This window comes from Rhamphochromis sp. 'chilingali' (genome assembly GCF_963969265.1).
Source record: "Rhamphochromis sp. 'chilingali' genome assembly, chromosome: 10".
Classification (NCBI taxonomy): Eukaryota; Metazoa; Chordata; class Actinopteri; order Cichliformes; family Cichlidae; genus Rhamphochromis; species Rhamphochromis sp. 'chilingali'.
The window spans coordinates 8,281,629-8,307,317 of record NC_137937.1 but is presented as its reverse complement, the minus strand read 5'-3'; the positions used below and the strand labels follow the sequence as shown (position 1 = coordinate 8,307,317).

General features: G+C 41.4%; 1 protein-coding gene across 1 annotated transcript in view; it reads left to right on the top strand.

Moving 5' to 3' along the window:
* Positions 1–25,689, top strand: part of zmat4a (zinc finger, matrin-type 4a) — a gene marked incomplete at its 5' end in the record, with an annotated part of 152,025 nt that overhangs the window by 31,509 nt on the left and 94,827 nt on the right.

Sequence of the window (25,689 nt, the reverse complement as noted above, 5' to 3'; positions counted from 1 at the left end):
GCTGAGGTAAAATCTCAAAAACGAAAACGAAATGTTTTTTTTGTTTGTTTGTTTTTTTTACATTTTTCTGACAGTGTTACTTTGTCCTAACTTTGCCTCGTCCTAAGCTTGCTTTCCTTGACTTTGAGTCAACTTTTCTTTTGCAACTCTTAACTCAGACTCTGTTTCCTGCAGGGCATAGTGCTCGCTGTGCTGCTGCTGCGGAGTGCTATTTAAAGTAGCCCTAACTGCCTATGGGAAACAGGAGAACTATTGTGTTCTTCAGGCTGTTGCAGGAGACAGAAAGTTGCTGTACCAATCCGAATCAAATATTAATTTTGTTATTGTGTGGTGAATGCAGAATACAGCACTTGGCCTGTTGCCTCCTGGAGATAGAGTGTATTTGGCTTCTATTTTAGCACAGTTAGGGTCTAATGCATGGTGACGTGTTTGGGTCATGTTGACGACAGTAAGAAAAAAGGGAAGTGCCACAACAAAGTAAACTTTTGAATCGAGATGGCAGTTTTGCATTTGAAAAGGTGAAGTGTTTGCATTTTGTTTTTGTCGATTTGATTCCAGCAGTGCTGCATTTGAAGATTTACAGTTGCTGTATATCAGACTGTAGAGCTTCAAATCTTCTAACTTGCATCTGAAACTCATGACCTCTTTCATTAAAAATATGAACATATGTATAAATCATAATAATGGTCATTAATAATGAAAAAGTGCATTTGCCAAAGAAAGAAGGAAGCCAGAAGATTTTACGTCTATGCTTCAGGTGAAGCGCTGGGCCAGTTGTGTATCTGTAGTTGAAAACTCCTTTTGACGGGGGATGCAGACCAATTTTTTTAAGCTTTTTGCAACAGATAATATGTTATTGTTATTGCCATTTCACATTTTTGGCCTTAAGGGTCTGACTTCATCACCCCTTGGAGATTCCCCCCACTCAAGGAATCTCCAAGGGAGACAGGCAATAATGATTTCCTCCCTTGGCCTCAAGCCCTACAGGTGGATTTTGAGGTGAAAGTAGGTCCTAAGGCATATTGTTCTAGATGTACTGGCAACACCACCAGTGTCAGGAAGTGTGGGGTGAGCTTTCAGGCAAATGTCATGGTTTTCCTCCGCAACTGTATAAGGTATAGTGGGAAGAGTGTGCAGACTTCAAGTTCGACTCTGCAAAAACAAGAGAGATCAGAGGCAATAGGAGACAGACATGTAAAGGGCTTTCAGGGTAGGAATAAATAATTAAATAACTAACTGAAAAAGAATTCATAGTTAAAACTTCCTGGACCATAGTAGGGACTTTTTTATCAAATGGAGAACTTTTTCTGTATCCCCCCTTCAGATGAAATCTTTTTGACAGACTGGTCATCTAACTCACTCAAATATGATGATCTGTGATCGAGTCAGTGTTACTTTGAATTTTTAAACTCCAAAGTTAAATCAGTCTTTGGGGTGACAGTAGACATGTAATTGATCTTTAAACCTCCTTTTCAAATACATCAAAGCAAGAGCTCCCCTGCAGAGTGGATCAGAGTGGCCTTTGGTTCTCAGTTCAAAGATATGAGTGTGGCGCATGTTAATTTATGCATCTGTCTCGTTGCATGTTTTCTGATTTGGGCGTGTACTACAGCCTCTCTTGACAAGCTGCCCTCTTGCAAGCAGTGCAAGAGAACCTCTTTTAAACTAGATGCCTATTACGTTTTAATGTATTTTCCCTAGCAGTGTTGAGTAACTGCTCTTGAAGAAATATAACACAGCTCGTTAAATGTCTGATTGTTCAACGTGTCTTTCACTTACTGAGTCAACAGCAGTTTATTAGTACTTGCTTGAGTGTGGCATGTTTTAGGGGTGATCTAAGGCACTGTTTTATGGCATCACACGGATGAGAAGCAAAAAAAGGCCCATCAGGTGCTAAAAATGAACCTTAGACTCAAACGTTAGAACAGGCTTTTCCCCGCAGCACGCCGTGTAATAAATACTCACAAAGAAAATGGCGGCCGTTACAACTTATGTCTAAAAATGTATCGTTTCATGCATCTGTTAAAACACTCGACTCCAGGTACGCGACGCCCAGCTGGAAACACTTCAGCCAAGTCGAGCTGCCCGAGATTCACAGAATTTACAGAAAATGTTAAATTTTTGTGATTTATATCGTTATCGGGACGATAGATGTCTTATATTGGGATATGAGATTTTGGTCATATCGCACAGCCCTACTTCAGAGAGACCTTAAAGTCAAGCTCAGATAGAGTTCTGACAGATCAGCTGAATGCTTACCTAATAGCTTTCTTCACATCCAACTGCCAAATCTCATATTGATGTGTTATATAAGCTGCATCAGCCTGTCCACAGTTGGCGCTCATCTGCAAGTCGCTTTGCAACCCACCTCCACACCAGTTTCTCTCTTTTTTTAGAATGTAGTTAAGTCTTATATAATATATTCTCTTTTAACAAATTAAATCTAAGCAGCAGTCTGTTAGTCTGTTATTTGAGATGTGGCAATGCATAGCTTCCATTGTGCCATACCTTAATGACAGGACCTGTTATGGACATCAGACTGCTACATAATGACCTCATAGTTGTGGTCAGTTATTACTTAATATAGTCTGAAACAGGTGTACATTTCTGCCTTGCTTCAGTTCTTTTGTGTTATCAGAACATGGCCTTTGTTTAAAAATTAATTAATCATAACATTAATTAACATAAGGATAATATATACAGATTATATACATGATAGCATCTAGGACTGGGTGATATATTGAGTTTTTAAATATATCAATATATTTTTATACGAAATAAGAGATGTGACAATATCGTTTATATCGATATAGTCTATGTTACGTTATAATTATACTTGTGGAACCACAAGTTTGCCTCTCTTTCGTCCACTTTTGTCTCTACGCTGCGTTACTCTGCCTTGCCTCTCTCCTTCACTGAACACAACTCCCCCTCCCCCATCGCTTCACCTGCAGTTAACGACAAGATGGACACGGTAGCTATCAAAGAGGAGCTGGTCGGTAAAAAGAAAACATTTAGAGATTACTATTTTAGTGCTGCAGCATTACTCTCGTTAAAATGACGTTAACGCCATAACTGTATTAACGCGGCAAATCTCCGTTAACGAGTTACTGCGGATTGCCCCGTGCGTGGGGCTGCACGGCGTCAACGCGTTAACGGTTACCTCGTTAACGTGTTGACGCCGTGCAGCTAGCATTACTAGTATTTTCACCATTTACAACAGCGCCATAAAGTGCAAAATGAAGAGCGTGTGAAAATGTGTGCTGTATCCCAGACCACGAAGTCTCCCAGCCTCCTGCCCTGAAACAAAGTACCTTACATATAACCTAGGGCTGCACGATTAATCGTTAGAAAATCGCGATCTCGATTCATACTTATGTCCGATCTCATTTCCGAATGACAACTATTTAAAAAAAAAAAAAAGAAAAAGAAAAAAAAGACGACGATTGTACCGCATTTTGATCCGGGACGTAATCTGCATGAAAACAAGCGCTCACTCTTCCTGATCAACAAATGACAAGGGCGGAGCCTTATACCACGTGATACAGAAGCTGGCTGCTAAAATTAGCAGGGAAAAAACAACGGAGAGCACGTCAGGGATGACGAGAAAGTGACAGGAGAAAATCCGTCCCGGTCAACCACCCAAACATCAATAACGGGAACCTTATACAGCGCTTCACGTCGAACTCCCGCAGGCACAAAGAAATTACGGAGGCTATCACTTATCACCTGACCAAAGATATGGCTTCCATCAACACTGTGCAAAACGAGGGATTTAGGAAATGATCAACACCCTAGACAAACGCTACACAGTGCCGTCCCGCAACTATTTTTCTATTGTTGCACTACCTGCTCTATACACGCAGTGTCGAGCAACGGTGGAGACGGAATTTCAAGCAGTACAACATTTTGCGGCAACAACAAAATGTGAGACTTTTGTTGTTTTTATGTTTATTTATTGTTTTTATGTTCAGTCTCAACTGTTGCGAAGTTGATGTGCAGTTAATAAGTGCAATAAATATTTATACTGGAAAAGAATATCGTGAGAGAATCGTGATCTCAATTCTAAGCCAAAAAAATCGTGATTCTCATTTTATGCAAAATCGTGCAGCCCTAATATAACCTTACACTAAAATCCTTTCATTTTCTCAAAAATGTATGAGTTCTGGTTGTGCTTACTGACCGCGAACCGATTTTATGTGGTACAAAGGGCTGAGCAATCTGTCAAAAATGCTTTAGTACGACTTTGGTAAGCTACGAAGCTGCACCGCTTGATGGATTGTTGGAGCATTACGGCTAGCGGAGTCTGGAGCCTCGTGGAGTAATGCATACTGTGCTTCAATATAATATTACCGTATTGTGTGCGCATAACGAGCACAAATGGCACCTGTAAGAGACACGCTTACGAAGCGGATTTCAAACTCCAGGCTGTCAGTCACGCAGTAGAACTTGGGAACAGAGCAGCGGTGAAATCTGTCTGTCTTTGTTATGCTCAGCGTCTTTTAGTTTACATTTTGACTGCACAGTTGTGAGCGTTTTGTTATGCACAAAAACAACATTGTTTTATTTTATTTATGGAGAATTATTATTTAATAAATGCTGATAATTTATCTCTGAGTAATTTTTTCATGTACATCTACGCTGTATGTTAATAAAAGTGCCTGTGTGAGATCTGGGACACAGTGTGACTAAGAATTCTCTTTTAGTTCTTACTTTATGGCTTTAAAAAATATCGAGATATATATTGTATATCGCCATCTAGCTAAAGAATATTGAGATATGAATTTTAGGCCATATCGCCCAGCCCTAATAACATCATGTAAATACTTAGTGCTTCCAGTCCACACATCCCCAAGGTAATATTACACTGAAATCTGATTAAAGGTATTATTATATTGAGTACAGAGAAAAGAGATAGTTTAAGATGATCCGAGCTTTGTGACATGTTACAGCTTTGTGATATTCTGCTGGAAGCAGCATCAGAAGGCCGATCCAATGTGGTCATAAAGAGATGGACACAGTCAACAACAATGCTCAGTTGATACTAGGGGCCCAACCTGTGCAAGGAAAATACCCCCCACACCATTGTGTCACCACCAGCAGCCTAAACTGGTGCTGGTGGTGTTGGCGGGATGGATCAGTCCTTTTTTAAATTCTGGCCCTGACATTTTGATATCACCGCAGAAATTGAGAGTTGTCAAACCAGACAACATTTTTCCAGTCTTCCTCTGTCCAATTTTGTCAGCTCATGAGAATTGTAATTTCAGTTTCCTCTTAGCTGACATTGGTGACATCTGCTGTGGTCTTGGTCTCCACTATCTACGGATGGAAATATTTGAATACTTGTTAAACGCCTCACTATTTTACCTAGCTGTTATTTCTGTCTGTCTGCTGTGTGGTAAATTGCAGGGTTTATCAGATCATTATACCCTAAAATAGCTTGTATTATGGAACTGAGGTTAATCTTATTATGATTCAGTTTTGAAATAATTCTCTGTAGGTTTATGAGTAGGAGAGAAATGAACACGAGATCCATTGTTATGTAATTTTTTATTTAATCTTTAGATACAAAATGAAGTTTGGAGCTTTCACCTATACAGGAAAATCTGGTTTCAAGGATTCGATCTTTCCAGTCAGAGGGAAGTCCTGGAAAACGATGTAAAATCGTATATTTCAGCAGCATGAGCTAAACATGCCACAGCAGACTACCTTTTGCACAGTTTCATAAATCTAAGGCAATGTGTATTTCAGCCACTTCAAGCTGAATAATCTCATTCCCCACATCCAGGAACAATGCCTGTCAAATGCTATTTGTCAGCACTGCAGAGTCATTTTCAAAATGCCACCACACTAATCCAGCAGCTGCAGCATGTATGACTTTTTCCGTGAAAGCTGTATCAAGCTCACATTTTGCATTTTCACTCCACTACATTGTGATTCTCCTCTCAGTACATAACATGATCGAACAAGAGCAGAATTCAACTGCATTGGGGACACTCTTAAAGTTCGAGTAGCTCACTATTGGCTGCTTGTGTTGTTCTGTTCACTGCTATGCTCTTTGTGCACTTCATGTCCTCACTAATAGGTTTCTATTATCTCGGAGAGATTACAAAATGAGTTTGCCTTTCAACATTTTATGCTATGCTTTATGCTTTATACAGCAAATGACTCACTTGGCTTGTAAAGAAGAGGAGAAGGGTTTAGGAGCTCAGCTAATATACAGTGTAATACTACAGTACATAATTAAATATAATGCATGTGTGTGTTAGGCTAGATTTGGTTACATTTATTAAAGCTTAAGGTTGAAAAGAAACCATGATGGTAAAATAGTCCATTGAGCTAGTATAGTGGTGTAGGGGGCAAACAGAGCCAATAAACCAGTTATTCCCACCACCCATCCCCCTACCACGGCCCTACAACATCTTAATGAGCAGCTGTTTACTGTGCTGAGAAGAGACCAGACTAAAACATACCATTTATGACTCTGTACTGCCTTTCTTTCCCGTGCTGAATGTCTTTTTCGGAAGTGCTCTCTGGCTGAACAAGTGTTTAATATATAATAGTGTTTTTTTTTCTTTCCTACTTTTGTGTTCTTTTCGAATTGAATTGAATATCTTTATTGTAATTGTCGCTTGAACAATGAAATTAAAAGAATTGTCTTCGATCGGTGCTGAAAACCTTAAAATAAAACAATAAAAAAACAGAACATTTACATTCATTCCAATACATATGCCTCAATTAGTTGCAAGTTATTCCACAGCATGGTTGGTAATGCTGATGTTCAAATACGATATTGCTGTTGGGTAGAAGCTGTGTTTAAATCTGTTTGTTCTTGCTTTGATTGTCCTATACCTGCCCGAGGGCAGCAGTTTTACCAGGAAATGGCTGAGGTGAGAAGTGTCTTTCATGATGTTCTGAATATTTCACTGTTTATTTGATCTGACACTAAATATTTAAAATATACAACAAAGAGGAAAAGCATCTACCAATACAGGAGTATTCATAACGTGTGTACTCAAACTACAACAAAAAAATCTGCTTCCGATACATGCAGTAGTTGCTATTCATGCTAGCTTGTGTAGATAATGCCAAATTTGGTCACAAGAGGACCGTAAATCACAGTGTGCACAGACAATAAAACATAATTTATAGTACAGAACATTGTTCTGAGACAGAGATCGCTTTCATGTTGGTTTCACGCTAATTAAGTTTATTTTATTGATTTGACTAGTCAAGCACTGATTGACTTGCCTGTCCTGATAACCGATCCATGAGATAACATACTGTAAATTGTAGTTGGCTAAATTTGACAAAGAGCAGTGAACTTAAGATCTACAATGTAAAATTAGTTGAACATCTAGCTTGTACACAAAAAAAGTACAGTCCACTGGAGCTCACGGTATAAATCGGTTTATCAAAGTTATTTTCACACAGTGTCCCAACTTGAACTCCACCGCCAGGGCCTCTGCCCTTGACTTCCACCCGACACAAAGATTTTCTCTATTTCTGTCAAACATGCTGCCCACCACAGCTGTAGCTGCTTATGTCACGGTCATGTCATGCACCTGGCCTCTACAGCGCCTCTTGTAGGTTGTGAGCCCACAGAAGAAAAGAGTCAGTTAGGATCTGACTAGGATGTTTCCTGGACGCCTGGGTGAGGTGTTCCGTGCAATCTATCAGGAGAACATGGGACCAGAACATGCAGGAGAGATTATGACTTTCAGCTGACCTGAGAACACCTCAGTGTTTCGCCAGATAAGCTGGAGGAGGTGGATGGGGAGAGGGAGGTTTGGGCTAGTCAGTTAGTCTGCTGCCCTTGCAGCCTGGCCCCAGTTAAGCAGAAAAAAATTGATGGATGGATATTTTCATACTATTTATTTTTCTCCGTTGGGTCTTAGGGTTTTTCAATGTGCCAAATCCCAGGTTTATCCCATGGTGGAAAGACTATTTTGTGATGCTTTAGTTTTTGTTACTATTTTACCGGATTCAGAGCAGATAGTTTATTATATTTTCTGATTTTATGATCTAAGTTATCAAGGAGTTATCAGGGAGTCCATAAAACAGACTGGTGGGTGTCTTAGTGTTGCCTATGTTTTCATGTTGACAGTTTGGAAAAGATTTTACCAAGATAGGAACACAAACAAGGCTAAATCATATCTTAATATGATTTTACTTTAATGCAACATTGCACTACACTGCTCCTCTTCCATTCTCTCCACTGCATGTAAGTCCCTGTCTCATTCATGAGCTTAGTGTTGTGTCTGCTGTATTCGCACATTCAGCACTCCAATCAGACTGCTGAATATGTCTGAAGCGTTAGATGTCTAGAGAAGACCACAGGGCCTAATAACTGCGACTGGCTCAGACGATATCATGTGCCCTCAGGGGTGCTGCCATTGCTGTCTCATCCCGGGATGTCCTCGTTTTCCAACGCTTGCATGTCTTTTGTGATTTTCATGGTGTGAACTAAATATACCTGTTCAGTTGCATGTTAACACAGATATATCTAATCAGTCAATCGTATGGCAGCAGCTCAGGCATGCAGACACTGTCTGTGATGTCCAGATGGTAGGGCCAGAATTTGGCATGAACAACATAAAAGCATGGATCTATCCTGCCTTGTATCTACAGTTTAGACTGGTGGTGATGTGATAGTGTGGCGGATATTTCTTTGACACACATTGGGCCAGCTGAGCATCATGTAAAGTTACCAGAGATATTGTTGCTGACCATATGCATCGCATTTGAAATTCAGCTTTTCTCACTTTTTAAAACAAATTTCTCCCAAAACAACCTAAGAAAGCGTGAAATCAACATTTTATAAATCCTGAGCAGTTACTCCTCCTTTCACTGACACAGGCTCATCACTAAACTGTAGCATGTGAGTGTGTAGGAGAGTGTGTCAGCTATTGACGAGGTAATCTGCATTTTCCATGCAGCTCAGTTTGACCTCTACAAGTATTGATTTTTTGAGGGAGAGGATTAGTAAATCACTGTAGTTCAGTGTGAGTACTAGTTGTTTCTATCACTCCAAAGAGGCACAAAGGAAGGATCTCTACCAGCTGCTATCATGAGTGAGAATATGCATTCTTGGAGACACGTATGGTAGCAGTAACTACCACCAAGGTTTTTATCTTTGGTAGTCCATGAACAGATTTTTATGCAGTCAGTGGAGTCACATAGAATTGCCTTTCACTCATGAATTCCTGGTGTCTCATACACTAGCAGTTTCTGTGCAGCCCTGGCCCTGGCCCACGTGTTTGTCTGATAAAGAAAGAAACTAATTTCCGTGATCCCTTTGTAATTACCTCCCATGCATCATTAGCCGAATGTCGAGGTCTGCTAATACCTGCAGCAGGTGCGTCAGAGAGTTTATAGATGCTCTTGTCTGCATCTGGAAGACTGATGTCCACATGGCCCCCATCTGCCATCTCCTGTCATTTTCACAGGCTTTGGAGTTAGTGGCATGGAAATATTAGCCATTTCTAGTGCTGGCAGAAACTAATCTACAGTAGAGAAATGAGACTGAAAAGTGCTGTTCCACTCAACCTGAAGTGTGATCACTGGAAAACATAATCAACAGTAGAGCGACTTTGCTTCATTATCAGTCTCTGTTATTAAATTAAAGAGTAAAAGACAATTGTAAGCTCCTCAGGAGTCTGTCTCTCCGTGCCATGCGATAACAGCACAAACAAGAAGAAGATTAAAAACGCTTCCAAACATGTTGGCACAATGAAAAGTGGCCCAAAGCTTCCCTGGTAAGCAAAAAACACTAATGCAGCAGCGTTTACACAGTTTAATTATGAGGCTGTCTCACTGGGAAACAGAGGAGTGAAGGAGTGGTTATTAATAGAAAGAGTCCTGCGAGATCAGTTGTTAGCCCGTCCTTAAAGCAGAGAGAGGGAGAGAGAGGCAGAGAGAGAGAGGTAGGTGAAACAGTCCTTTTGGCTCTTGAAAGATGATTAAACGAGTTCCAAACAGCCCAGAATCTTCCTGACAGGGAGGCGTTTAGCCCATGATGCGCGTCAAATTAAAAGAGCGCGAAATGCATATTCCACTTGCAAATAGATTGAATTCCCTCACAGTTTCGCTGTGACTCAGCTCATAATCCCAGGCAAGGTTTTCAACCCTCCCAACATACACACACACATGTGCTTCTGGCTCTGTGAGGCACAAATTCCAAACAACAAGCCCAATTTTCAACATTGCATCTCGCCTTTGGTGGTTTGGTACAATTTGTTTGTTGTGTGCCATGAAAGTTTTGTGCTCTGCGGCTGCTGTGACACTGCTGCAGTGTACCAATACAGAGGATGCTGAGAATCATTAGCATAAAGAGAGAAAATTACAATCATGATTATAGTCAATAGCAATTATGGAGTCTTGACAGGGACTTCCAGTCAATCCAGTCTCTTTTATTTAGCAGGATCACAGGAGGGGGTTGGGGCCTATTCCAGCTACCATAGGGCGAGAGACAGGGTACATGCTGGACAGGCCACCAGTAGGGCTAACACAAAGAGCCAGACAACGATTCACACCCATGGGCAATTTAGATTCAACAACTGAAAACCATGAGAGAGAGAAACTTGGAGAGAAACCATGTGATAGAGTCCCAGGAGAGGAACTTTGGTAATCTATGAGTTGATCAGGAGTGGCAGAGAAGTATGTGAATGTGGTCCAGGATAAGTATGAAGACACCAAGACCGTGGCGAGGTGTGCAGTAGGAGCAACAGATTCAAGGTGGGATTGGATTACATCAGGTATCGGCTCTTAACCCCATCTTGTTTGCAATAGTGATCGACCGACTGACTGATGAGGTCAGGCCTATAATGTTTGCAGATGACATTGTAATCTGTAGTGAGAGTAGTGAATAGAGGAAAGAGAACCTGGAGAGGTGGAGGCATTATTTGGAGAAAAAAGTAAAGGAAGTTAGTAAAAGCAATACAATTCAATTCAAACCTAGGGATGGGTACCGGTATCCAGTGCCATCATGGCAGCGGTTCTGACATATACGGTAGTAACCAGACCGAAAAGCAGCGCACATTTTGGTGCTTTATTTCGGTGCTTTTTTTTCCTGAGCCAATCATTTTACGTTTCCGAGGATAGTAGGCGGGTCCAGGTACGTACGTTCTTTTAGAGCAGAGCTACAGATTAAAAATGCCCAAGGCGAAGCGGTCAAAAGTCTGGCTGTACTTCACAGCAAAATATGCAAACTCAGCAGCCTGCAACAACTGCTTTAAGCTGATACTGTGATACTGTCAAAGGAAGTAACACCTCAAATCTGATGAAACACCTGGCAACGCATAGCGTTTTTTTAAAAAGCCGAGAAATGCGCCGTATTTGATAGCTTGCTGCGAGACCTCACACCGAGCGCATCTACTGCGGGTGTGGTGCCTGTTATCGGACCCGGAGTTAGCAACATCCCCCAAAAACCCGAAGAGGAGAGTCCTGGCCCCTAGCCCTGCCAGTGTAGCAGAAATGATGACGGATGATGATGGCAGCAGCATCCGTTCTTCTCTGCGTGAGTAGCTTAATGTTGTACGTGTGTAATTTATGTTGAGTAGGCTAACCAATGCATGTAAGGTGAACTAGCAAACATCATCGTAGTTACATGCAGCTGTCCTCTTGTTTGATGGCAGATGCTCCCTTCACCCTGGCCAAAAAGGCTATAATGACCAAAGAAAAAGTGGAAAACAGTTAAACATGAGAGGTTTTTGGACAAAGTTTGTGTTTTTTCCATTGTTTAAGCACTGCTTCCAGCCAAGAGTGATACCATGTATGCCCTATAGCTGCAGAAAAGGCTAACATTGTTATCTTTTTACAAAAAAACAGCTGAACATGAGAGGTTTTTGGACCAATTTTGTGTTCTCCATTCTTTAAGCACCAGTTTGAGCACCGTTTAAGCACCGGCACCGTTTCAAAAGTACCGGTTTGGCACCGGTATCGGATAAAACCTAAACGATACCCATCCCTATTCAAACCCCGAGAGTAAGAAGACCACCTATGAGCAGGGACAGTGGGAAGGAACAACTCCCTTTTAACAGGAAGAAACCTCCGACAGAACCAGGCTCAGGGAGGGGACAAAAGACACATTGTGGAGTAGAGCCAAAAAATAAAATTAGTTAATGATTAAATCCAGAGTGGTGTATAAACATACAGAGTTAAAATAGGTGAGTGAAGAAGAAATACTCAGTGCATCATGGGATATCCTCAGCAGCCTAGACCTATTGCAGCATAACTAAGGGAGGCTTCAGGGTCACCTGATCCAGCCCTGACTAAAAGCAAGACCAAATATGTATGTGAATGAGAGCAGGGCTGGTTTAACAGTGAAAATGCAAGGTAGCTAAATTGTAATACCTGAAGTACAACATACAACGTACATGAGAGGTGATGAAGAGAGTGAAGGCAGGATGGAGTGGGTGGAGAGTGTCAGGGGTGATTTGTGACAGAAGGATAGCAGTGAGAGTGAAAGGAGAGCTTTACAAGATGATAATGAGACCTGTAGTTCTTCTTGCTTTGCAGCAGTGGTGCATTATTACCTCTCTGCGCTTCAGTTGAGTTCTTATGGAAGTTTCTTTTATGGATTAGTCATTTAGTGAGTAAAAACGACTACAACAACAAAAAAGGCAACACTTTCACTGCAGCCCTCATATGCAAGTTAAAGTCCAGCTTTTGGGAAAAATTGTCTTGAAATTCTTGGAAAGAGGAACAAAAGCTTTGTAAGCTCAGGGGAATTTGAATGAGATATAATATTAGTAGCTGTCAAAAATAGAATCAGCAGAGTGAAGAGTCCTCAGGCTTAAAGGAAGATGCTGGACTTGCACATTGTACCGCCTAACAGTCCAATGTTTCCTTGAAACACCCCTTTCCCCCCCAAAAAGACATTAAAACATAACCGAAGCTTTCATGGCATTTTCAACAGACTTCAGCTTTTATACTGGATGGCCCATTAAGCCGACAAGCTTGTTCTCTTTGATCTCACAGGGTTTTGTTTGTGGTTGATACTGCGTTTTTAGTGGGAACTTGAGAATTGACTGCATGGCCTACTTTGACAGCGTTGACAGTGTTCTCTCGGCAGCCTCAGGGTTTGCTCCCAGTATTGTCTACCGATCTCTGCAAACCAGCCTTTGGCTTGCTGCCAAGCGAGCTTTAGTCAATCAGCTTTCAGTGTGAAAGCATTAAATAAAAGAAATCAGAATCAGAATCAGAATCAGAATACTTTATTGATCCCTGGGGGAAATTATTTTTTGTTACAGTGCTCCATTTTAAACCAACATTAAGACAAGACAGACAATACGCTAACTAAGAATAGTACAATATATACATATATATACATACATACATACATAAGTCACTTATAAATAAATATTTGGAAAAGAAACATGTGTAGTTGTAGCAGCAAACAGTGTGTTAAGTGGATGCGTTGTACAGGGAGATGGCCACAGGCAGGAATGATTTCCTGTGTCGTTCAGTGGTGCTTTTCGGTAATCTCAGTCTCTCACTGAACGAGCTCCTGTGACTGACCAACATGTCATGGAGTGGGTGGGAGGTGTTATCCAACATTGTCTTTATCTTGGACAGCATCCGCCTCTCCGACACCACCTTGAGGGAGTCCAGCTCCATCCCCACAACATTGCTGGCCTTACGGATCAGTTTATTAAGTCTGTTGGCATCTGCGACCCTCAGCCTGCTCCCCCAGCATGCAACAGCATAGAGGATCGCACTGGCCACCACAGACTCATAGAAAATCCTCAGCATTTTCTGGCAGATGTTGAAGGACCTCAGTCGCCTCAAAAAATAGAGACGACTCTGGCCCTTCCTGTAAAGTGCTGTGGTGTTTTTAGCCCAGTCCAGTTTATTGTCAATGTGTACTCCAAGGTATTTATAGTCCTCCACAATGTCAACACTGACCCCCTGGATTGAAACAGGGGTCAAGTGTTTCCTGGTCTTCCTGAAGTCCACGATCAGTTCCTTGGTCTTTGCCACGCTGAGCTGCAGATGATTCTGCTCACACCACGTGACAAAGGAGTCGACCACAGCCCGGTACTCTGTCTCATCATCCCTGCTGATGCATCCAACCACCGCAGAGTCATCAGAAAACTTCTGAAGATGGCAGGTCTCTGTGCAGTGGCTGAAGTCTGTGGTGTAGAGGGTGAAGAGGAAGGGGGAGAGGACAGTCCCCTGTGGTGCCCCTGTGTTGCTAATCACCTTGTCAGACACACACTGTGGGAGACGTACATATTGTGGTCTTCCTGTCAGGTAATCAACAATCCAGGACACCAGAGAAGCATCCACCTGCATCGCTGCTAACTTATCACCCAGGAGGGTCGGCCTGATGGTGTTGAAAGCACTGGAAAAGTCAAAAAACATGACCCTCACAGTGCTCGCCGGCTGGTCCAGATGGGTGTAGACACGATTGAGCAGGTAGATGATGGCGTCCTCTGTTCCGAGACGAGGCTGATAAGGCTCTAAATGATCTAAATGAATCCATCTAGTAATCATCTGAGGTGTCAAGTTGGTTATCAAAGCAATGAGGTGGCGTGGCTGCTGCTAATTCACATCAGACTGTCAGCAGTGAAGAATGAAGTTGCTTCCTGTCCTGAGAACAAATTGAACTCCTGCTGTGGTTTATGCTCTGATTGCAATTGCTTGTGTCGGTATGAGCTATCTGAAGTGAGGTTTATTTTCCTGCAGTGGATAAGTTGGCAGGTATTACAGTGACAAATGCGAGAGGACAGGTGAAATGATTTGAAATGAGAGTGTTGGACCAATATATTCGACCTCTCTCAGTGATACTGATGTAGGTTGTGCTGATGAATAGGTTTATTCCAAGTGAAGCTCAGCAGGTGCTCCCATAACCACCAACTTCTATTAGTTCTCCACCATTTCTCATTATACGTACACAGACTCCTTATGAAGCCACGTATCACTTGTGGGTAGTCAGTCAATGTATTTTCTTTCCTGCAAATTCAGAATTTTAAAAAATTGTCTGTAAATATATTTTTTTAAATTGAATCTTGTACAAATCCTAAAAGATGTTTCCTGCTGTTTATTCCAGATGCTCTGTTCTGATTTTTCACAGACGTTTCAAAAAGAAATGATACAGCTCCAGAACTCATGCACTTTTATGGACATAGTATTCCACCAAATACTCCACAAGAGCAGAGATTATTTTGCAGACTCTCAAGAAGGAGCTCAAGTTATAACCACTAATTTTTATCAGTGTATTGTGAATGCACACCTTATAAAGCTACAAGTTCAAAACCAACAAAACTTACTAAGAACTGTTTCACCCTGGAAACACTGAAAAACAGGGCCTATAGAAACAGCATAAAAAATGACCAAGTCCAACTATAAGTAGCCCGTACATGGAGGTCATCAACAAGGACATCAACAATAGACGTTCAGTAGACGTTAAAAAAAGACGTTGCCTGGCATCACAAAACAACCCCATCAGTGGACCAAAATTGCATGTCCAAAAGTGACATATAAAGATGTCACTCCGATGTCACTTTGTGCATAGCGTAGTCGTTGTGCAGTTGATCACAACCATTTCAAAACCAAATAGAATCGTTTTCAAATGTTGCATAAAAAACCCCAAAGACACATGGGTTTACTTCATAGCAAGCAGTGCACGCTACATTGGTAGTTACTGCACTACTAGGCTGAGGGAATAGCCCATAATTTGCATTGCATTGGATTGCACTGTGTTGGGTCTGCGCTTCCACAGGCCCCGCTGGTTTAGAGACTTATTCCCGTTAACGAAGCAAGGAAGCAAGACGAAGAGCTTTAACCTGTTTTTACTTCCTAGCAAGAGAGGCTGGTCGGAACCAGGCTTTTGGAGCTGAGCGCTCCTCACCTGTCTCCTAGCCAACTTCAAATAAACAGCCTTCCTTGCTGCCTTTTTATTGAATACAGTGAATACAAGCACCACCCATTGTAAAACCCCCTATGGTCACAAAAGGTTAAAACAGTGTGTGTGTGTGTGTGTGTGTGTGTGTGTGTGTGTGTGTGTGTGTGTGTGTGTGTGTGTGTGCGTGTGCGTGTGTGTGTGAGTGTGAGTGTGTGTGTGTGTGTGTGTATTTGGGGGTTCGTTTGTGTGACCTCCTGCTCACCAAAGGGTAATCTCCCCCACCCTGTATATGGCTTAACCCCTCTAACGGTTTCACCATACACAAACACAGGTGAGGTCATAAAGGCAGGAAGTAAAACATCCTCACTATTCTGTTTTATATTGATGATTCATGCATGGTGGTGTTGGCATTTCATATAAGCAAGCAATAAAAGTGCTTTACAAAGCCAGTGTGCAGCATACCAAAGTGAAAATAACTGTAATACAAAATGAAAATAAATAAAAAGAAAAGTAATGGAAGGAAAAGTATAAATCCTCAAAGTGATTGTGGAAATGCTTCAAGTTATTTCTTCATGAGTTATTTCTCGCTCTGTGAGAACAGTGAGGAATTTTGATTAATGATCAGACTGGGAAAACAAGGAAGCGCACTGCCTGACAGCACCAACTATGCTTCAGCCTTAGTGTCCATATTTTCCTCATCCAAAGGATTAAAGATTTTTATTCCGCTCACACTGATTTCTCTGATCTATCTGGGACTATGAACATGTTCGACATTCAGCTATACTATCCATTAAACATCAAGAAAGTTTTAAAAAATGGTAGTTTTTCCAAGTACAGTAGTCTCACATATATCTCTAAACCCAAGAGATAATGGTAGAAGAAGCTATTTGTGTGAGGTGATGGTGCTAACCACTGTACCACTTGTTAGCAACAAGGTCAATTTAAGTATCATATAGAAGGATGGGGTCCTTTGTATCGTTTTAGAAGTACACTGAAGAACCTGTACATATACACGGAACTGAGGAGCTTCTTCGTTTTAGTTTTAGTCTGGACTGTGAACACTATTTTCCTCACAGCTGTGTCTGAAATTAAAGGAAGCCAATTATGTTTGGCAGCTACAGTTTTTCTATTTATTTATTTTTTAGGTTAATGTGTTGCAGCAGTTGAACCACTCTGTGCATTTTGCTGTTTTGAAGAAAACTTTCTTTCATTCTCTGTTTAAGCCCTCTGTGGTGTTTCCGAGTAAACACACTGTAATCCCTCCACAAAACCCTGCATGGACCCAGTGTTTTGATGTAAACAAAATGATTCATGAATTTTTGCCTGTGTGAGTGTGGCCTGCAGTGTTGTTCCCCACAGCGAAAGGGTTTGTATTAGACCTGAGGGGTCCAGCAGCAGTCAGAAACCCTCTGCCTAAATAATCCAGGGGATGGCTACCAGGTACGTAACACAACTCAGTTCAGAGTGTCCTAAGACCTGTGTCACAACATTTTCGTCTGATTTGCTATAATTAGAAGGGCCCAGTGAGGCAAGCACACAGCCACTGGTCTAGTGCAAGTCATGAAACACTCAAGGTTACATTTGGGTAAAAGCTTCCAAACATGACCTGAGAGGCAACGAGGGTTGTTGTTGTTGTTAACCAAGTTATGTAACAGGTGTCGACAGGAGGCACTGAGTGCTGTGATGATGCTGCAATAATGGTGCAGGCTGGTCCTTTTAGGCAAGGAATGGGCAAGTTCTTGAAGTTGGAATAGAAATACTCTACAACGTTATATTTTTGGAAGTTATAAAAGCTCTTCTTATTTGAGAGCAAAATGACAAAAATGGAACAATGATGTGGAAAAAGTTGAGGTGCTTCAGCTGTCAAGATTTTTACCCATCATGCCGAGGTCTTTCATTTGTCCCAAATTTGTTTTATAGGAAAAAACAAGCCCAAACATGCAGAAAGAGTCATGAAAAATTATTTTCAGCCACTGGAAAAACAAGGAGCCCTGCAACAGATGGTGCAGTCCCCACAGAGTCCCCGTCTCAGCTTCACAGAGTCAGTCTGGGATTACATAAAGAGACAGCAGACAGTCAGAAACCCTAAATCCACATATGAGCTGTGGCAAGTTCTCCAGTCTCTCTTGAAAACTGCTTTGAGGAGAAACAATGAAACAATAAATCAAACTAGTCAAGCATCCTTGCTTTACAATCAGTGCAGTTTTGGTAAAACTATATGAAGCTATATAGGGATTTCGAACAGATATCAAATGTGATCTGCTCATTGAATGGTTTTTATCAGTTATCAGTCCCATGCATATCAGCAGTAGGTGGCTTTCTTTGCTCATAAAGCAAAAGTGTTTTTATCTTCAAAAACCTCTGGTTGCAAGGTAAAAAGTGGTATGCTCTTCTGCTGCTCTACCTCCTGGTTGAGCTTTGCGCTATGGCTTTGAATACTCTGGCGGAGTAGAAAAGCACCATATAAGAATCAGCCCGTTTAACATTTAAATGAAATAAATATTTGATCCCAAAGGAAAATTTACTTAATACTTGTAGAAACCTTGTTGGCAACCACAGCGGTAAGACAATAATTGTAGTTTTTTACTAGGGTTTCATATATCTGAGGAGGGATTTTGGCCCACATCTCTTTAGAGAAACTCTCTAAATCCTTTAGGTTTCCTGGCTGCTGCTTTGCAACTCAAGGTTTTAGCTTCTTCCTGGACGTCTGGAGACTGGCTTAATTGATAAAGATAGTCCTGACTGATTGGTTGGTTGGTTGGTTGCAATTTGTCTGCAACGTGGGCACACAGTAAATCTGCAGAAGCCAGAATTTGAGATTAAATATTTATTTCACAATCATATACAAATGATTTTGTTCATAATTTAATATGTTTTTTCTGGAAACTACCATAAATATTATAGACTGTTAATTTTTGTCAACAGGGGATCAAATATTTTCTTCACTCTATTTATTTTCTGTTCAATCATCCAATTTGTCTCAGTATCTTATGACAAATGACACACTTTGATTAGGGACTAGTGACCAGGACAGAAATATTGTAATTGTAATTGTTATCTTGCCCTTATCTTCTCCTGTGAAGGACAAGCAACAGGACAGGACTAAATGCTTGATGTACTATAATAACCCTACTTTAAAAATGTGAGATTCATCATATTTTCTCCTGACAATCTGCCCTGGCGAGTTAGCTGCTTTGCAGTCTACATGGTGCACTACTGCAGCTGACTGTGTCAGATTTATAACAGCTACAACTAACCTGAAAGAAATGATAATTATACTGCAGTTGTTCTGCTGAGGGACCAACAATGCCACAATTTTTGGTCTAAGGAATTAGACAAATGGGATGTTTTGGCAGCTAATGCTCCGTAAACACCCAGGGATGAGAATGCTGTCAACCTAATTTATCTTGTGGATGAAATGAAAAAAACTAACTCTCCAGGTATGACTTAAAATGAAAGGAGCTAAATCACATTACTAAAACTTTTATAGTGAAAATTCTTAAGTAAAAGCATCATTTGTTGGCAACGTGTCAACTAACACACTGTACTAATGTATTAATGGAAGGACGTGTGATGGAGACAGCCATTGGTTGTTGGTATAAATATATGTAAACTGGACTAAAGCACTCAATTTATGTCAGACGTGGTCTGAATTTGTACACCTCACCATAGGACTGATTTATAGTTCCCTGCATCTCGTACAGAATTACTGTTAGTTTATAGGGAACAAAAAACAACATTCTGTTTATTGGTGTTCACTTAAAATAGTGTTAAAATAAGCAGAATTTATGAGAAGTGATTTCCTCTCAAACATGAGAAGAATGATGAGGTTTCACAGCTGTCCTGTGGGAATTCCACATTGATCCGTGCTCATCTGACAAACACAGGCACACTGGAATGCCTCAAATGATGCTCCACCACAACCTTTTCGATTCAACACCTTGGCTCTGTTATGCGTTTTACTACCTTCATGGGAAGGATCACTGGATATCAATGCAAAGTTCTCACTTTTATTAATATGATGAAACATTTCTATCCTGATAGGAGTGGCCTTTTCTAGGATGACAATGCCCCTGTCCATTGGGCACAACATCTCACTGAATTGTTTGATGAGTGTGAAATGATGTGAATCATATGTTGTGGCCTTCACAGTCACTGCATCTCATTGTGATCGAACAACTGTCGGACATTTTAGACTAGCATGTTAGACGGCTCTCTCTACCACCTTCTTCAAAACACCAACTAAAGTAAATGTTTTGATAGAGTGATCTTCTATCCCTCCCATTTACATTTGTTGTTTTATTTTGGTGCATATATATGCACTCACCTCACAGGAAATTGAATTTAAACTCTAGTTGATTGTCTTGCTGCTGTGCCCTCAGTGTGGAATAGGATTTCTCCCATAATCAGCATTCATTATTACATGGCCTGCCCAGGCCCGTAGCTGAATGTGAGACAGCTACATGTGGCCACGGCACCAAACGCAGGATTTTAACAAAACAAAGTCTGCATAAAAAACATTTAAAGTCAACCTAGCATTTTTCGATTCAGCTTTATTCTCAGATCTGTGATTTTTAATTTGCAGTGGGTAGTGTTTTCCAGACTTTTCCCAGTCTTACAGCCTGGGAACAGGTTAGGTTATGTGCTTTTCCTCCCTCATCACTCTCTGAAGATGCCACATTCCTCTGTGGTGCTGCTTCCATACCAGACGATACTGCAGCGCTGCTCTCAGTGGAGCTACCTCAGAAAGACCAGAAAATGCTGTGGCTCACTCTACATTTCTACAGGCACCAGAGATTGTACAGGCGTTGTTGGACAATCCTCACCTATTGGTGTGTGTGGACCATATAAAGTCCTCTATGATGATCATGAAGAAGAATTTAAACTTCCTGCCCTGCTCATCTGGGATTGCATTAGTCTCTCCTTGTCCTCATCAAAGCCACAATCAGCTCCTTGATCTGTTTGATATTTAGGTTAAGATTGTTGTCCCAGCACTATCATCTGTGTTAGATAATTTATCTCCAAAAAGGAGAGCAAAAAGGAAGATTGGTTTTGTAAGATGTGATTGATCTATCTATCGTACCAATGCTAGCTAGCACAAATTTAGTGTTTTGTACACTTTGCCAGTTTTTATTTACATTTTTCTTCCTCGGTATATATTTATTGAAGTCTTGGTAGCTGGGGATCGGGAGTCCGCCAGGGCCTCAGCTCCTGGCAGCCGCCCGGCACACAATGCACCCGACCCCTATGATGCCTCCTGCAGGCGTTGGGCCTGCAGGAAGATGGGCCCATGTCCTTTTTTCAGGCTGTGCCCCACCGGGCCCCATGAACTAAGGCCCGGCCACCAGATGCTCACCCTCAGACACCCTCCACGGGACTGGCTCCAGGGCAAGGCCCTGGTAACCTTATTCCGGGCAGGGTGAACTGTCCCCTAGGTGTTCTTCTTATAAGGGTCTTCTGAATTGCTCTTGGTTCAGGCATGTGACATGGATGCCTCCTCGGCGTATCCTGGGTGAGGTGTTCCAGGCGGATGATCTGATATCCTCATGTCGGTGTTGTTCCCGCACGATCTGGTATCCTCGTGTTGGTGTTGTTCCCAGATCATCATACTAAATGTTGTTCCAGGATCAACATTGCAAGTGACCAATCAGAATGTTGTGACGTCATACTTTTGCGACTTCGGGAAAAACCGGCGTAAAACAAAAAACTGTACTTAAGCTGCGAGAAACCGCCTCTGTCCGCCGATCAACGGACCCTGACCCTAACCCTAACCCTTTAATAAACAGTAAGCAGAATTGATATTGTCCTTGCAACATTGGAATTTCATAAATGCACGAATGGCTTGGCGTGCAAAAGAATAACGTCACAACAATGTGATTGGTCACTTGCAATGTTGAACCTGGAACAACATTTTCATGATGATCTGGGAACAACACCAACACGAGGATATCAGATCATCCGTTGTTCCCACATCATCATAATAAATGTTGTTCCAGGTTCAACATTGCAAGTGACCAATCACATTGTTGTGACGTCCCCCTTTTGTGCCTTTGAAAAATACCGCCTTAAAAAAATCTACTTCACTTGCGACAAGAGAAACCGCTTCTGTCCGCCGATCCAGGAACTTGAATTCTTTGCATTTCAGGATACTTTCCTTTAACAAACGGTAAGCATTATACATATTGTCCTTACAGAGGCGGTTTCTCTTCTCGCAAGTGAAATAGATTTTTTGAAGGCGTTTGTTTTTTTTGAGGTCGCGGATGACGTCAGCAGAAGGTGATTGGTCACTTGCAATGTTGAACCTGGAACAACATTATTTATAATGACGAGGGAACAACACAAACACGAGGATATCAGATCGTCCGTTCCGGGCATGTCTCACCGGGGGGAGGCCCTGGGGCAGACCTGGGACATGCTGGAAAGATTGTATCTCTCGACTGGCCTGGGAACACCTCGGTATTCCCCCGGATAAGCTGGAGGACATGGCTGGGGAGAGGGAGGTCTGGGCTTCTCTGCTTAGGCTGCTTCCCCTGCAACCCAGCCCCAGATAAACGGAAAAAGATGGATGAATGGACAATATATATTTAGATTATTCTTTACATGTTTTTTATGAAATAGTGAATGGCCAAATTCATTTTTAGAGATTTTTGTACAACGTGTAACAAGAAAGAAGAAATTCGACACATAAGTCAAAGAACCAAAAGAAGAAAGAAAGAAAAATAATCTTGTCACATTTTAAAGCCTTTATTGTGAAAGCAACACATTTTGTGTGGTGTACCAACTTTTATGCAGTGTCATGTGAGACTCTTTTGGCATACAGATCAAAAATATATCTTCACACATCATCAAACTGCTTGAACAAAACCACACTGCCTGGTTCTGCCAAAGAATAAATCATTTTATTTTAGCCAGTTTATCGGTAAGTTTGGGAAAAAATTTGAATTTCAAATAGTCAAATTTCCGTCCTTCTTTCAGTTTGAAACATTCCCTTGTTGCTCTAAAGAGTAAAACATCATGCACAGATCAAGACCAGAGTTTTATATAACACTAGAATGCTTTGTTTGTATTTATTTGAGCTAAAAGTTGAAAATTCTTTTTTTCATGCAGATATAATATAAAACGTACGTGATCAAACCGGCTCAGATTTTAATGATAAGTGCGGAGTGAATATTCATGAGCCCTTCCTGCTTTTCAAGCTCTGTTTGTTTTCTTTTTAAAGAAGCAGCAGAGCTCATGTTGCTGTGTCTCTGCCAGGAGACCAGACAGGCAAGACAGATATATTCACGCAGGCTTGCTCTCCCCACGCTGCCCAGGCAGGATGAGTTTGCCCTTGTAAAGAAATGCATACACATGGATGTCTCTGATACCCCTGTCCGCTGGAGTAAGGCATCAGGCCCTGTTAACGCTGCTACTATACATGCTTCACTAGACTTATTTTGTAGCTATCACTCCTCTGTGGCATTCTTTAAAAAGAAAAATTGCAGTATCCAAGGATGTTTTCCTTCACCTCCTACTTCCTCCTCCTACCTTGTGTCATTCCCCTTGACTTCTAAAGCATTACATCCTTAAGCAGAGTCATTTTCAGATGAACTAATCTGCCCTCCCAAATCCCGTCTTTCTCCTGTCATGGCTGTGCTATCAGATCCTGGGGGATTGATGGGCTGCCGGTAAGAAGACTCCTGCTTCAACCTCAGTAAACCGAGCACTAGTTATCAATTCAGTCCAGTATCAGGGATCGGAAGAGTGCACCTCATTTGACGGCCTTCACCTATTTTTAATGGGTCCTCTAACCTAAGCCAGTAATTTGAAACAAGAGGGAGAACTAAAGGGTAGAAGAGTTGTTCTGAAAGTTTTTCTTTTTTGTTTGAACAACATCATTTTTTTTTTTCAAATAAGCTCCAGCAAATACTGATGTAAAATTTAGTATTTTGGTCTAGACAGCCCTAAAATGTGATGTCCACATATGTGGAGGCTAGGTCCTAGGAGGTTAATGCAATATCTCTCAGGCTTTTCCTGTAAAAGCATATTTTAAAAGCAAACTGCCTTATTAGAAACACAGGAACTTAACAGGGCAGTTTTTCAACATGATATTTATCATCTGTACAAGCACAGGCTTTATAAATGGCAGATCAAAAATATATAAGGAAAGTTTATATTGCAGTTTTAAATAGGTCAGTAGCAGTGGTTCAGGCATGAACAGGGTGTCTCTTAGTACCGTGGCAGAGAAGATATGTTGCAGGGGCATCCGATGTTCCAAATATATCTTCTGTTCCCGACACTCTGTGTCCCAATAGGCCTCACAATAACTTGGGATCTCTGATCACTGATGGAACAATAACATTCTTACCATTCTCAGGTGAAACATAATTTCTCCTGTAACAGAGTTGGATGTCAAAGTTTTGTATATATATAGTATTTGTTGATAAGGGAACAGTCGGTTCTCATAGTCAACTTGTTGGAGACCAGAGCAACTTGGACAAGGTTTTCAGTGATTATTACCAAGTGGTTTGCCTGGATTGGCAAAGCAAGAGTCTCCTTCATCCAGATCAAGAACATTTGGGCATCCAGAAAGATGACCCTGACTACCAAGATCCAACTGTTCAACTCCAAAATGAAGTACTGCTGTACAGGGCTGAAAGCTGGAAGACAAATAAAACCTCAAAATGCAAAATCCAGAAATCCCTCAACAGCTGTCTCAGAACAACACGTTCTCACTCCCAAAGCGTAACATTTTACGCTAGGTGACAAATCGTCAACATATTACGTTTTCGGCTACCCACCACGTTCCTAAATGACGACCTCGGAAAAAAGAGGAAATATGAGAACCGTCTGGACTCCATCTACACATGTTCGCTCTTTTTCTTCAAATCGCTTAGAAACACGCTATTTAACATCATTATAGTCCTGGTTAAGATCAGGAATAAGGTTATGGTCAGGGCTAGGGATAAGGTTAGGTTTAGGGCTGGAATACAGGGCTGGAACGTCTATTACAGCAGGAACGTCATTGCACTGGATTCCAACCATAACCCGCTGCGTACCATAAGAACGCCGAAGGTCTCCTTTTGCGTTCCTCAGGAACGCCGCGGGATGTGACAAAACGTCGACATGTTACACCTCGGGAGTGAGAACGGGCTGCTCAGAAAGTTTCTTCACATTCGAAGGCCAGATACAATCAGTAACATCAAACTAGGGGAAAGAACCTGTCAACTCCCAGTAGGGGAAGAAATGAGGAAGAGAAGATGGTGCTAGGTAGGGTACACTTTGCGCAAACCGCCAACCAACATCACCAGGCAGGTTCTCAGGTGGAACCCCAAGGCAAAAAAGCAAAAGCGGGGCTACCCAAGAAACACCTGGCGACAAGACTTCGTGGCAAAATCAAAAATGATGGGCTTACACCTGGAACCATCTAGAAAGAATGGCCCAGGACAGAAAACTCTACCTTTGGCGGCCCATACCCTGGGAGGGGTGACAGGCAGTAGTAGTAGTTGCCTGAAGCGGAGAAATCTCTATGGTTTCATCCTTACCCCTTTCGTATTGCCATTTCATTGTGAAAATGTCTTTTTCTTGTTTCTGCAGTGTTATCAACGGTTTGTAGCCTTGAAATATTTGCAATTAATAGGACATTTACTAAGCCTCTGTGTTATTTTGCACTCAAATTACCATCTTGCTGCAACTACTTGAACATTTATGTAGACGTTTCTGAATTTCTGTTTCAAATGTACGAATTTCTGACTGGACTCTGAATATAAGTTGTTAATGTAAATTTCTCTGTAAGCAGACAACTGCAGATTTGTGATTTTCAGGGATTTATCATAGTTAATCGCTGTGCTGTCATAGAT